This window comes from Cyclopterus lumpus, chromosome 9, assembly GCF_009769545.1.
Source record: "Cyclopterus lumpus isolate fCycLum1 chromosome 9, fCycLum1.pri, whole genome shotgun sequence".
Lineage (NCBI taxonomy): Eukaryota > Metazoa > Chordata > Actinopteri > Perciformes > Cyclopteridae > Cyclopterus > Cyclopterus lumpus.
In genome coordinates this window covers 17,645,275-17,658,851 of record NC_046974.1, presented here as the reverse complement: position 1 = coordinate 17,658,851, position 13,577 = coordinate 17,645,275, and the positions used below count along the sequence as shown (strand labels likewise).

The window sequence follows — 13,577 nt, the reverse complement described above, 5'->3', positions numbered from 1 at the left end:
GATGGCCCATGGCAATTCAACAATAACCACATTTTCAAGCTGTATGCAGGATGTGGGCCTTTTAAATTCTTGTCCACAAGGAAGTTCAGTGAAGACACTCATGTGTCTGTGGTTATAAGGTGTGTTTGAGAAACAATTTGTGGCAATTATCCATATTAACGAATGATTATATACCTAACAAATCAAATTGTAAACATTAAATTCCATTCAAAGGGACTTTACATGCATGAACACTTCGAGAAATATGTTGCCAAAACATAAAAATACAAAAGTCCTTGTTGCAGTCATCTAAACTTAGTGCACCTAGTATCCTAAATATGTGTATAGATACTTTAAAGAAAAATACCACAGTGAAAGATTTCATTAAAACATGCTTGGTTTTGATCACATTGTTGGATGCTGGCAGTTTTCGAAGACCTTTAAAAGGTGCTGTGTGTTGTATTTGGCAACATTTAGCGGTGAATATGCAACCCAGTGTCACTCTCAGCACATCAGCGGTTGGTCAGTGCCCCTCGGTGTCTGATGCCAATGCTCCAGACTTTCAACTGCCTCCAATGTAAAATCCAACTGCGTCATTATTAGACGATCAGAGCAACTGCGCACTTTAAAGAACAAGATTGTCCACAGAGGGCTGGTGGGAGGGGAGCAGGAAGGGTCAAACAAACACAGGACACTTGTCCAGAAGACCGCTGTTAATGTCGTTGGTGTGAAATTTAAAGTAAACGTTGACATTGTGACGGTTCCGTAGCCTGTAAGGAGAGAGAGAAGAGGAGATAGGTACTCAGCGTATCCTAAAACATCCCCCAGCAGCCTATAAGCCTATAGCAGCATATCTAGGGGCTCGACCAGGGAAAACCTGATTCAGCCCTAACTATAAGCACTATCAAACAGGAAAGTCTTAAGTCTATTCTTAAATGAGGTGACTGTGTCTGCCTCCCGGACTGAAAGTGGAAGCTGGTTCCATAAAAGAGGAGCTTGATAACTAAAGGCTCTGGCTCCCATCCTAATTTTTTTAACTCTAGGAACCACAAGTAACCCGCATTTAGTGAGCACAGCTCTCTAGTGGCGCAATATGGTACAACAAGCTGTTTAAGAGTGGGCTTCTTTAGGAGAGGTTTAATTACAGCTACTTTGAAGGGATGTGGTACATGGCCTGTTAGGAAAGACACATTAACAATATCCAACGGAGAGGTGCCAATTAAAGGCAACACATCTTTAAGCAGCCTCGTTGGGACGGGGTCGAAGAGACAGGTAGACGGTTTAGAAGTAGAAACCATTCATAACTATTCAATAACTTCCGACTTTAAAAAAAAAAAGCTCAATAGTGCTTAATGCACAAACATGAAACATGAAAAGTCTATTGAGAAGTAGTTTTAAAAAGCCTCAAAAGATGTAACTTATGGCTCACTCACTGAATCTATGACAACCAACACTGCACTAAACAAGTCAGTGTCTTGAAGAGCAGCTTTTATCTACAAACTCAAAATAAATTAAGCAAAAGGCAATTCAAAAAGATTCAAGTATACAACATTTACTTTTATTCTGATTACCTTTTATCAGTATAGGCTGAATTTTTTAACTTGGGCGAAAACATTTTTGTGAAACTGTGTCTGTTTTTTTAACTTGGTTTTGCGGGTCTGAGGGTTATAACAGGGAGCAAACCTCCTTTGCCTCACCGTCTTCTTCGTAGGTCCACGGAGATCAGCGGTGAGTTGTATGTCCTGTGTCGAGCCTCGGGTATCACACAGTCGACCCTGCCTGTCGTTTAACAGCCACTTTTCGGCCTGAAGCGGAGCGCGGGTGCATGCCTCCGCTTTTCCGTCAGCTTTCTGCCGCTACCATCAGCCGCTTCTCAGCGCGGGAGCATGCCTCCTAGTGACAATCGCATATGTTCTCTGTCTGCCCTTGTCTACACCATCTCTGCAATAAAACTACTTCTCTAAGAAAGAACTCTGCTGTCCTGTCGCTTCATTTGGGTTTGTGAATGCACCATAACAGAACGGACTAAACAAATTACGGACTCAGCAGCAGCAGTAGGATCTCCCCCTTCGGAGTCTCTACGGATAGCGATCACCAACCAGGGAGTTCTGCTGGGACAGCAAGGCAACCTGCTGCACGATCTACGGGGTTCACAGCAAACCCTCCAAGCGGAGATGTCCGAGATCGGCAGGATTGTGCAAGGTCTCGCACAACACCGTCCGTTCCCCCGGGGATCAGACGGCAGCCACTGAGCAACCAGTCCGTGAGTCCTTCGTACCATCCTTCGTATTCCCAGAAGGCTGTTCAACACCTTTTCCGTCTCTGCTAGGGCTCTGCTAGCGCCGCAGATCATTCTATCGACTTTCTGATCCTGGCCGCCGAGTCTGGTTGGGAGGAGAGGGCGCTGAAGGGGGTCTTCCTCAATAGCCTTTCTGACCCTCTAAAGGACGAGCTTCTCATTCTGGAGGAGTCCAAGACATTGGAGGACCTATTTGCTCTCTCCATTCGACTGGATACTCGGTTGCGGTAAACGTCGGAGAGAGCGGAGCACTAGGTTCTCGGCACCGGTTCGCCAGCCCTTCACCTCTTCAAGTCACCGGACTCCAGTTCCCCCACGTCGCCGCAGCCCAGATCCCCAGGCACTCTCCTCTTCCGGGGTTCAGGAGGAACCCATGCAGTTGGGTCTGTCCAAAGAGTGCCGAATCCGTTCCGGTGCCTGCCTTTACTGCGGCGAGTCGGATCACCACATCTCTGTCTTCCCCGTGCAGGGCACGTCAGTAGGAGTGGGACTACTAGCGAGCAACTCCACCCGGCTCGCCTGCCCAGAACCCCGTCTCACTCTTCCGGCTAAGCTCTGCCTACTGTCCGATTCGCTCCCGACCTTGGCGCTTGTTGACTCCGGAGCAGAACAGAGTTTTTTTTATTTATTCCTTTGCCTCTGCCCAGAGGATTCCTGTGGAGTTAGATTGCCCCCTTCGGGCTAATGCTTTGGTTTGAACCCCCTTGGCAGACATCACTCACTGGACCGGTCCTATTACCTTACTTGTGTCCGGAAACCACCGGCAAGAGATCCAACTCTACATCTTCTCGATCCAGACACCTCTGGTTTTGGGTCATCCCTGGCTCCGGGACCACAACCCGCAGATTGACTGGGCGGGAAACAGAATTATTGGTTGGAGTCCCACGTGTCTCTCGAGGGGTCTCCAGTCCGCCGTTCCATGGCAGATCTCGCCCACCGGCACGCCAGCTTCCGGAACCGGTTGCCGTAGAGTATGCGGATCTCAGCGAGGCGTTTAGCAAGGACCGAGCCCTTTCCCTGCCACCCCACGACTGTGCCATTGAACTGTTCCCTTGCGCCACCTTACCCTCCAGTCAATTATACAACCTGTCCCGTCCGGAACGCGTGGCAATGGAGTCCTATAGCACAGACTCCCTTGCTGCCGGAATCATCCGCCCGTCATCCTCCCCAGGGGAGGCAGGCTTCTTGTACGTGGACAAGAGTCTCCATCCGTGCATCGACTTCCGAGGGTTAAACCAGATCACCACTCGGAACAAATACCCTGTACCCCTGCTCGACTCAGCTTTCGAATCCCTACCCGGCCTCACTTCCACAAAAGTGAATTTTTTCCACGCCAGTTCGTGGTCGAGGTGGACGCCTCCGACACCGGAGTTGGAGCATTGTTGTCCCAATGCTCAGCCACTGACTCTAGGCTTCGTCTGTGCCCTTTTTTATCCGCCGCCTTTCCCCGTCCGAGCGGAACTACGATGTGGGCAACCGGGAGTTACTGGCCGTCAAGTTGGCTCTGGAGGAGTGGAGAAATCTTGAGTACATCCATTCCGCACGTCGACTCAACTCCCGCCAAGCTCGTTGAGCTTTTTCCCGTTTTAACTTCTTCATCACCTACCCCCCGGGGAGTAAGAACGTCAAGCCTGACGCCCTCTCTCGTCAGTTTTCCTCGGACGAGGTAGACCCAGCTCCTGACACAATTGTTCCACCCGCCTGTGTCTTAGGAGTCCTCACCTGGGAGATTGAGTCTGCAGTACGGGAGGCTCAGCAGACCCATCCAGATCCTGGAGGTTGTCCACCTGGGCACCTGTTTGTTCCCCTTTCTATCCGTTCCCGTGTTTCACAGTGGGCTCACGACTCCCGACTCTCAGGCCATCCAGGAATAAGACGTACTATTAACTGGTTCCGGCCCTCCTTCTGGTGGCCCTCTCTGGACAATGACACCCTGGCTTACGTCCTAGCCTGTATCACTTGTGTGCGTAGCAAGGCCTCACAGAGCTCCCGTCGGTCTGTTACAGCCCCTGCCAATTCCCCACAGGCCTTGGTCACATATGGCATTGGACTTTGTCACTGGCTTTCCCCCCTCCGAGAACAATACGGTCATCCTAACTATCGTGGACCGTTTTTTAGGCTCAACGGCATCCCTGTGGACATTGTTTCTGATCAGGGTCCCCAGTTCACCTCCCAAGTATGGAAGGCATTCTGCCGCAGCCTCGGCGCCACCGCTAGCCTCTCCTCCGGCTTTCATCCTCAGACCAATGGGCAAACCGAGAGGATTAACCAGGAGTTAGAAGCCATGCTCCGCTGTTTAACGGTGGCCAATCCATCCTCCTGGAGTCGTCACCTGACGAGGATTGAACACGCAACAGCCATACCTCCACGGCAACGTTTTTTTCCCTTTTCGAGGCCTCCATTGGCTACCAACCTCCTCTCCTACCAAGCCAAGAGGTCGAGATTCCCTGTCTGGCTGACAGCTGTGAGGATTGTTGTATAAACACTGTTTGTTTTTTGTGAGTTCCGCCCACAGCCGTGCCTCTCTCCGTGAGCACAGCTGATCCTCGTCTCCCGTAATTGTCTCCTGATAAATACTCCGTTCATCCTCGCCTCCAGTGTCAGTCCGTCCGTTTGCCAAACTGGTTTCCCCATTCGTGAGTAGCCTGTCCGTTTCCCGTGTGTTTCCCTGTGAGCTTTTCTGTTTACTACCCGTTCGTTTTTTCCTTTATGCCAGTGTCGACCCTCGAGTCTCACCTGCGTGAAGAGGACCTCCCGCTCGTTCCACGGAGCTCAGCGGTGAGTTGTATGCCATTGTCAAGCCTCGGGTCACACCTTTGTAAAGAGGACCTCCCGCTCGTTCCACGATGATCAGCGCTGAGTTGTATGTCCTGTGTCAAGCCTCGGGTATCACACAGTCGGCCCTGCCTGCCGTTTAACAGCCACTTTCCGGCGTGGATCGGAGAGGAGTACGTGCCGTTAAGCAGCCACTTTCCAGCTCGGATCATGAGAGCGTGTTTGTTTAAGGCCACTTTCCGTCCCGAAGCGTAGCGCGGGTGCATGCCTCCGCTTTACCGTCAGCTTGTTGCCGCTACCATCAGCCACTTCTCAGAGCGCGAGAATGTGCCTCCCAGTGACAATCGCATACGATCTCTGCCTGCTCTTGTCTACACCATCTCTGCAATAAAACTACTTCTCTAAGGGACTTCCGGGATGAGACTGAAGCGAACGGTCGCATAAAGAACATCTCCCGGTCGGTCGGAGTTTATTCCCCAATTTAAATACAAGTGACTTTTAAGATTTGTGCTCAATAATAATGGAAGGGGAAAAACACAAGAAGAGCAAGGGAAAGCCATATGGGAAAGTGGATAAAACTGATAAAACAGCGACTGAAGGGGCCATCACGGACGATCATCGTGAGTGTCATGGCGGACGTAGCCAAAATTCCGAGCTAACGCTAGCTGCGGTGGACATGGAAGGCAACATCGCCGCCATACGTAAAGACATAAAAAAACGTGGCCTCGGAGTTGAAGTCCGAATTGGGTAACTTTCGAAACAAAATCAGAGAAGATTTGAAAGAGGAGCTAACTGACATAAGAAAGGAAATTCAACAGAAGCTAGGCGAAGTGGTAGCCGACCTCAAAGCTACAGCCGACAGGGTGGGTGAAGCAGAGACGCGCATAGCCGACCTAGAAGAGTGGAACGTTGACTTTCAGGAGGTGCTGAGTTGCTCACTACAAACCCAGGAACGTTTACAGATGAAGCTTACGGACATGGAAGCACGCTCGAGGCGTAACAATCTTCGCATTTACGGCATCCCAGAGGGGACTGAGGGAGACAATATTCAGCAGTTTATTGAGAATAGGCCGATAACCTACGGGAGCGCGGCGGATGCGGCGCGGGATTTACAGACCAGGGGAATCTCTGTCGAGTTGGAGAAGTCGGCTGATGAGTCTGGGACCCCGGAGAAGACAAGGAGGACCTGGCAGCGAGCAGGGACTACATCCAGCCGACAGACCCGCCAAGAGTGGATTAAGGAGAAGCTGTGAGGTTTTCACCGGCCAAAATAAAGAGACAGGGGGAATCGGAGGTAACAGACTGATACACGATTTTTCATATTAAACGGCAAAGAATCGGGTAAGCAAGATTACTGCCCAGTTAAGGACATTTATTAATGACATTTGTTTTAAGGGATGAAAATGTATGCCCGTGATTTTATTATTTTTTCTTCGTATAGTATTGGCTTGCTCTTATCTAACAGAGTGAATATAGTTGACCGAATATGGGTAAGGGATCTGGTAACACACAAAGTGCACAAAATACACTCACTAGGTAGGGGTATTATAGGTTGCACTGAAGGGGGGCTCTGGGGGCTAACTAGACTACTCCCCCCACAAAAGAAGTGGTTTTCTACTTCAAAATGGAGGTCCACCTGAGTTGTGCTATATGTTTGCTTGTTTTGTCTTGTATTCACTAGTTGAGTTCATTCTATGGTTCAAGAATAGTTAAAGTTTGGTCACCAATGGTACATAACTCTTGTGTTAACTGTGGGTTTAAATGTAATGTCAGGAATATAGGGTGATTACCCTAAATGTAAATGGTTTACACAATCCAAGTAAGGGGTAAGGTAATTGCAAAGATGAAAAGGGAAAAGTTGGATGTAATGTTTTGGCAGGAGACCCATATTAATACATGGAACATGAAAAGTTAAAAAAACTAGGGTTTAAAAATACCTTTCATTCGTCCTATAAGAAAGGGAAAAGGAGAGGAGTAGCGATACTAATTTCTAACAGGGTGAACTTCCGACTGGTTTCTAAAGTTTGTGACAGTGAGGGTCGATATGTCTTTGTTAAAGGGTATCTTGACCAGAAAGAAGTCACATTAGTCAATGTGTATATTCCACCAGGGCAGGACAATTCTTGTTTTAGGGACATTTTTGACCTGATAGCCTCTGAGGCCTCCGGTGTTCTAATATGTGGAGGAGATTGGAACATTCAGTTACAACCTAAACATGATTCCTCTAATACATTTAAGAGGCTAACTCCTAATGCCAGGATAACAAAAAAATTGTTGACGTAGCTAGGTCTGATCGATGTATGGAGGGACTTCCACCCAAAAGAAAAACAATTCACATTCTATTCAGCAAGTAAAGGTGTATACTCAAGAATTTACTATTGTTTTACTTACAACTCAGACAGACACAGACTTAAAGATTGTAGGATAGGGGACAGAGACATATCTGACCACTCAGCTGTTTATTTAACTGTGCATCTGGATAATAAAAAGAAAAACACGCTGTGGCGACTTTATACAAGCATCTTGAATGACAAAACATGCAAGGAATATGTGCAAAAGGAACTTAAAGATTATATGGACAATAACAATAATGGGACGCTGCAAAAGCAGTGATTAGAGAAAGGCTCATAGCATTGGCCTCACACAGAAAAGAGAAAAGATATAAAAAGATGTCTGATCTAGAAGAGAATCTTAAAGTTCTGGAGAGGGAACATATCGAAAGTAAGGAACCTTATATTCTAAATCAAATAAGAAATATCAGAAAAGAAATAAACAAACAATGTGAGGAAGAACTAGAGAAAAAAGCCAAATTTGCAAAGCAGAGATATTATGAGAATGGACCAAGGGCCCTGAAGCTTCTGGGATGGAGGTTAAGAAAACAACAAGCAGACAGCTCCATATATGAAATTAGGGACCCTGTAACTAAAAAAGTATGTCATAAATTAGAGGATATTGAACATATTTTTGAAAATTACTATAGAGACTTATATAAGGAACCAAGTACAACTAGCCCACAGGAAATAAATTCATTTCTGGAGTCATTAGATCTACCGTCTATAGGTGAAGAATAAAGCCTTGATGGCAGAGATTACGATGGAAGAAATAGGGAAAGCAATTTCTAGATTAAAAGCTAATAAAGCGCCGGGTACGGACGGCTTCCCAGCCGAATGGTACAAGGCCATTAAGGATCAAATAGTGCCTATGCTTTTTGATTGCTTTAACTATACACTTAAAAAAGGTGAAACACCAGGTAGGAAGGAGGCAATCATTTCGGTTATTTCTAAAGAGGGGAAGGACAGAAAAGAATGTAGCTCATATAGGCCAATTTCTGTACTCAATATAGACTACAAGTTGTATGCGTCAATATTAGTAAAAAGGTTAGAGCATATAATAGTAGAACTAGTGGATCCAGACCAAACTGGTTTTGTACGTGAAAGACAGACACAAGATAATATTAGACGGGTGCTACACGTCATCGATCATGTGATTAAGGGAAATATTGGAGCCACAGTGATTAGTTTAGATGCGGAAAAGGCTTTCGATTCGGTTCGCTGGAAATATCTGTATTTGGCATTGAGAATATTTGGCTTTAAGGATGATTTTATTAGTTGTATCAGAAATCTATACTCCTCACCAAATGCCAGAATAAAGATTAATGGTCACCTTAGGTTGTCAATTTAGAGAGAGGCTGCCCCCTCAGCCCAGCCCTCTTTGCTTTATTTATAGAGCCCCTGGCACAGTTAATCAGGGATGATGAGGTGATAAAAGGAGTCATGGTTAGAGGTTTAGAGCAGAAGATTTGCCTATATGCAGATGATGTTTTGCTCTTTATTACGACACCGGCGGTCAGCATTCCTAGACTGATGTCCTCGCTAGGAGATTTTGGAACCTACTCTGGATATCAATTAAATGTACAAAAAACACAAACTCTAAGATATAACTACACCCCTCAGAAAGACATGCTAAATAGATTTCATTTCAAATGGACCTCATCAGACATTAAATATCTGGGAATTCAAATACCTAAAAGACATTTCCAAAATATATGATAGCAATTACTATTAGTAGAAACATCAAGGCAGATATTGACAGGTGGTCCCAACTGCCCTTAGATATGCATAATAGAATAGAAACGATAAAAATGAATGTACTCCCCCGACTCTTGTATCTTTTTCAATCCCTTCCAGCTGTAGTACCACTGCAACAATTTAATGAATGGGATAAGTGGATATCTAGATTTATATGGGGGGGTAGAAGACCAAGAATTCAATTCAAAACACTGCAACTTTCTAAAGAAAAAGGGGGTAGATCATTACCATGTTTAACAGACTGCTACAAGGCGACACAATTAAGACCACTAGCATGTTGCTGTAACCCAATGTATATAGCAAAATGGAAAGATTTGGAAATTTCACAGCTAGAAATACCGTTACAACCCTTATTAGGCAGCAAAATCTTGTATGAGCAGCATGCTAAAAGTTTAAATCAATGGACTAGAGTCCCTCTTAAAATCTGGTTTAAGGAATGTAGATCACTATTTGAAAGACGGTCTAGACTGTTGAGATGGGTCGCTTTTGATCCGGACTTTAATCCGGCAAGGATTGATGGGAGGTTTAAACATTGGCACAGAATTGGCATCACTTCTTACTGTTCAATTTCACCAAAGGGAGAAGATTTTCAGTTTTCAGAAAATTTCAGAGATGTATGGTTTAGAAAAACTGGATTTTTTTAGGTACTTACAAACCAGGACCTACTTTAATAAGGAGATTAAAACAAAGGAGAAATGTGATGCCAATTTAATTGATATATTTATTGACATATATAAAACTATGGACAACAGGAAACTTATTTCAAAACTATACTCAAGTATTCAATCCAGTAGAAAACACTCAACAGATAAGGTTAGATTAAAATGGGAGAAAGAATCTGGACTTGTCATTTCAGAGGAGGACTAGTCAAATATGTGCTCTGTGCAGTCCACTTCCACCGGCTCGGGTCTCTGGAGGGAATTCTGTTGGCGGAATCTGATTAGATATTTCATAACCCCCAAATTAAAATGTACACAAACAGGGAAGGCAGGAAGGGGTCTATGCTGGAGGAAATGTGGAGAACAGCTGGCAGATCATTTCCATATATTCTGGAGCTGCCCAGCCATTCAGCCATACTGGCAGGCGATAATGCAAGTAATACAAACTGTTTTTGGAGATGGAGTTGATTGTTCCTTTTCTACAGTGTATTTGGGCAACATTGCAGATCACCTATTGGTGCAAGACAAATATTTGTTAAAGATATTACTAGCAGCCAGCAAGAAAGCTGTAACACGAAAATGGCTGCAGGCCGTGCCACCAACAGAGACTGACTGGACAGATATTGTAACTGATGTTCAGAATATGGAGAGAATGACTTTCTCGCTGAATCTAAGGTTCAATAAATGTTTGAAGTATTGGGAAAAATGAATTGTGTTTGTGACCTCACAGGATCATCACTGATCTGTTATTGGGTGAATTGACATTTATTTCCATCAGTATACTATTGGCATACATGTATAGGTGACCAACCTTTTGTTCATGTATGTTTGTCTCATTGTATCTTTAAAAAAGAAAGTATAAAAAAAATTAAAAAAAATACTTCTCTAAGAAAGAACTCTGCTGTCCTGTGAATCCACCACACCATAACAACAGTAGTGTAACTTCATATGTTATTATAATATTATTTAAAAAAATTAAATTAATGTTGTTTTTTACTTCAAATTGGACAAATCATTGCTTAAATAAGGGTCTAACTGCTTTTGAGCCGTACAAGCCTCTGTACCATAACACCATGAATAGAGGTGCATAAGTCTCTTAATTCCCTCCAGTTAATCCAGAATGCTGGAGCTTGTGTACTCACAAAAACTAAGAAAAGAGATCACATTACTCCTGTATCTACCAAATTTTTTCGACAATCTTTTTTAATAGTTTAATAGTGTGTATTATGTTTGTGTGATGTTTGGAGCTACTTGGATCCTGAATTTCCCTTAGGGGATCAATAAAGTACTTATCTATCTATCTAAACACACACATCTGTAGTTTAAAGCACCGGTAAATGAAATGTCTAATAACTCAAACGATGACACTCCGCACGATCAGATAAGTGGATCAACATATTGTGATTTGACTTGCACATATGATTATTATTATTATAATATGTTTTTCTTTTTTACATGGTGTTTATTTAAACATGGTTCATACCAGCGTAATTGAAGGGCTGGGCTGGGACATCGTGTATCTCTGGGGAAATCTCAGTCTTGGTGTAGATATTCATGTACCTTTGTGTCATAAAATGTTTGGTTGCTCATGACAATTCAACATTTGAAGAACCAAATGTCCAAGCTGTATGGAGGATAAAGGCTACCGGGTTAACTTTTAAATTATTCTCCACAAGTAAGTTCAATGAAGTTAGGGACCTTCCATAAATAGTGAAACAACTAAATGTTTCACAATAACAAAATCCACAGAAGCAAAGTTATATAAATAGAGTAAATTATATTGTCTGTGGTTATAAGTTGGGGTTGGACAATAATTTGAAGCAATCATCATACCTGAGGAAAACCAAAAGACAATAGATTGTTGGCTGCAGGGTGTGTGTAATATTAAAGTGTAAAGTGTTGAGTTGTAGTGGATTTTATATACACGTGCACATGTAGATAAGAGAGGTTATGTTTTAAATTAATACATAAAGAAAGTTATGATAATTAATTTGAGGAATATTCTGAGGAATGTATTATGAAGCATAAGAGAGGATCACTGTTTTATTATTCTGTTTGTTAATGACAAATGTAATGATTAATTGTATGATGCATGGGAATGAATGGATGTTTTATTGTTTAGACAATAGTTAAAGGGATGCCGATTGAAACCTGAGATGTTGCTTTTATTCTGAAGGCAGGATAATAGGGTTTTATTCTGAAGGGGAACTTCCTGTCCTTGACCGGAAGTGTGAGCTTTGACCCCGCTAGTTGTTATTGTTTGTTATGATTAAATAATGATTATTATATATCTCTGGCTTCGGAGCTTCTTCTTCCAAGCACCAGGTAGCTCGAGATTCTCTGAACTTTTACAATTTGGTGATTCCCGACGTGGAGTCTCTGAGTGAGCCTTGTGTCTTGAGGAGTGGTTCGAGGCTACAGAGTAACATGATTTAGAGAAGGCTGAACTTTGTTTCGGGCCTCTCGGACGGCCTCTCTGAACTTTCCCACACACAGCGCTGATTAATCACGGTCTGCAGAGCCCGTTTTACCGAAGTTTGTGTAGATTATACAGGAAACATTTAGGTGTGGGGAGGTCAGAGCTGGTTGTGCGAGGTTTTAAATTTAGCGTGAAACACGACATAGATTCTAAACTATTACCTAAGAGGTGAAGGGGTCATCAGTATATTTGTTTGTTGAATGAATGAATATATGTTGACTGGAATTTTTGTGCATGCCGGTTGTCCTCGCTGGGAAGCGAAAATATTCCATATGTTAGATACTGGTTTTCCATACACTTGTGCGTTTTGAGTTCCAACAGAACTGAAGTCTGATATGCCTGTAGGAGCTAAGATGTTAGCGGTCTGCAGTGGGAAACGGTTGGAAGTTCGTTGAGTTATACCGACGGGTGCTCTGTTGTGTCTATATACTAATTCTCAGGTTCTGTTTGGATGCACGGATAAATTATGGTCTGGAAAAGACGACGCATGAATTACTAGGCAAGGAATTCATGGCTAGAAACCGAAATTGAAATTGCTTATGACGACGCCTGCGGTTGAGGGCCCGAAGCTCTGGGCTAGACAACGAAATTTGCGGACAATTAAATATTGGATAACCAGTTGATACAACACAGTAAGAGCCAGATGGAGTCGCTGAACTGCCATTCTGTTTTACTGCAAACGCGTTGTAAATAGAGTACAGTGTGCTAATGTCTTGTAAATACTACGTTAAAAATGTTTGTTAAAATAGAAGAAAAAATAGTTTTCAGACAAAGGGTGCTGCAGCCAGTAAAACTCACTCATTTGAATAGGGGAAGAGAGTGCTGAATAGCCACCAGAAGACCAGAAGTTGCAGCTGATGACAGTGCTCAAGCTGAGGCACGACGTGGCAAGGGAGAAACAGAAGGGGAAAGGATCGTTCACATCCCGCTCAGCGGACATCACCAGAACCGGTAAAGCCATTGTGTCGGCAAGACTGCTGCTATATGGAATTTCACAGAGTAAAGCCATCGGTGCCCGGAAATGCATAGAGGTGAAGACCCTGCTGGAGGAAGAAACACCAACCGAAGAACGGGGTTGGGCGCATATAGACAGAGCCATAGCAGCCCCTCACCCCCACCTCCATCACCATGTGGTGGAGTCACACCACAGACCCAGCATCCTGTGTCACCTCCCGCTTTACCCGTAGCAGAACCCTTCCCCCGCCTTGACCTCACGCCAAGTAGACTCAGGAGCCAAGTAAGATCCAACATCAACTACAGGACTACAGGTCCACGTAAACAAATGCTGTCAGTAGGAA

The 13,577-nt window shown here is 44.2% G+C and overlaps 1 long non-coding RNA gene across 1 annotated transcript in view; it reads left to right on the top strand.

Annotated features, from left to right (window-relative positions):
* LOC117736371 overlaps positions 1–13,577 on the top strand; it is a 34,701-nt gene that overhangs the window by 6,972 nt on the left and 14,152 nt on the right. The window lies entirely within an intron of this gene.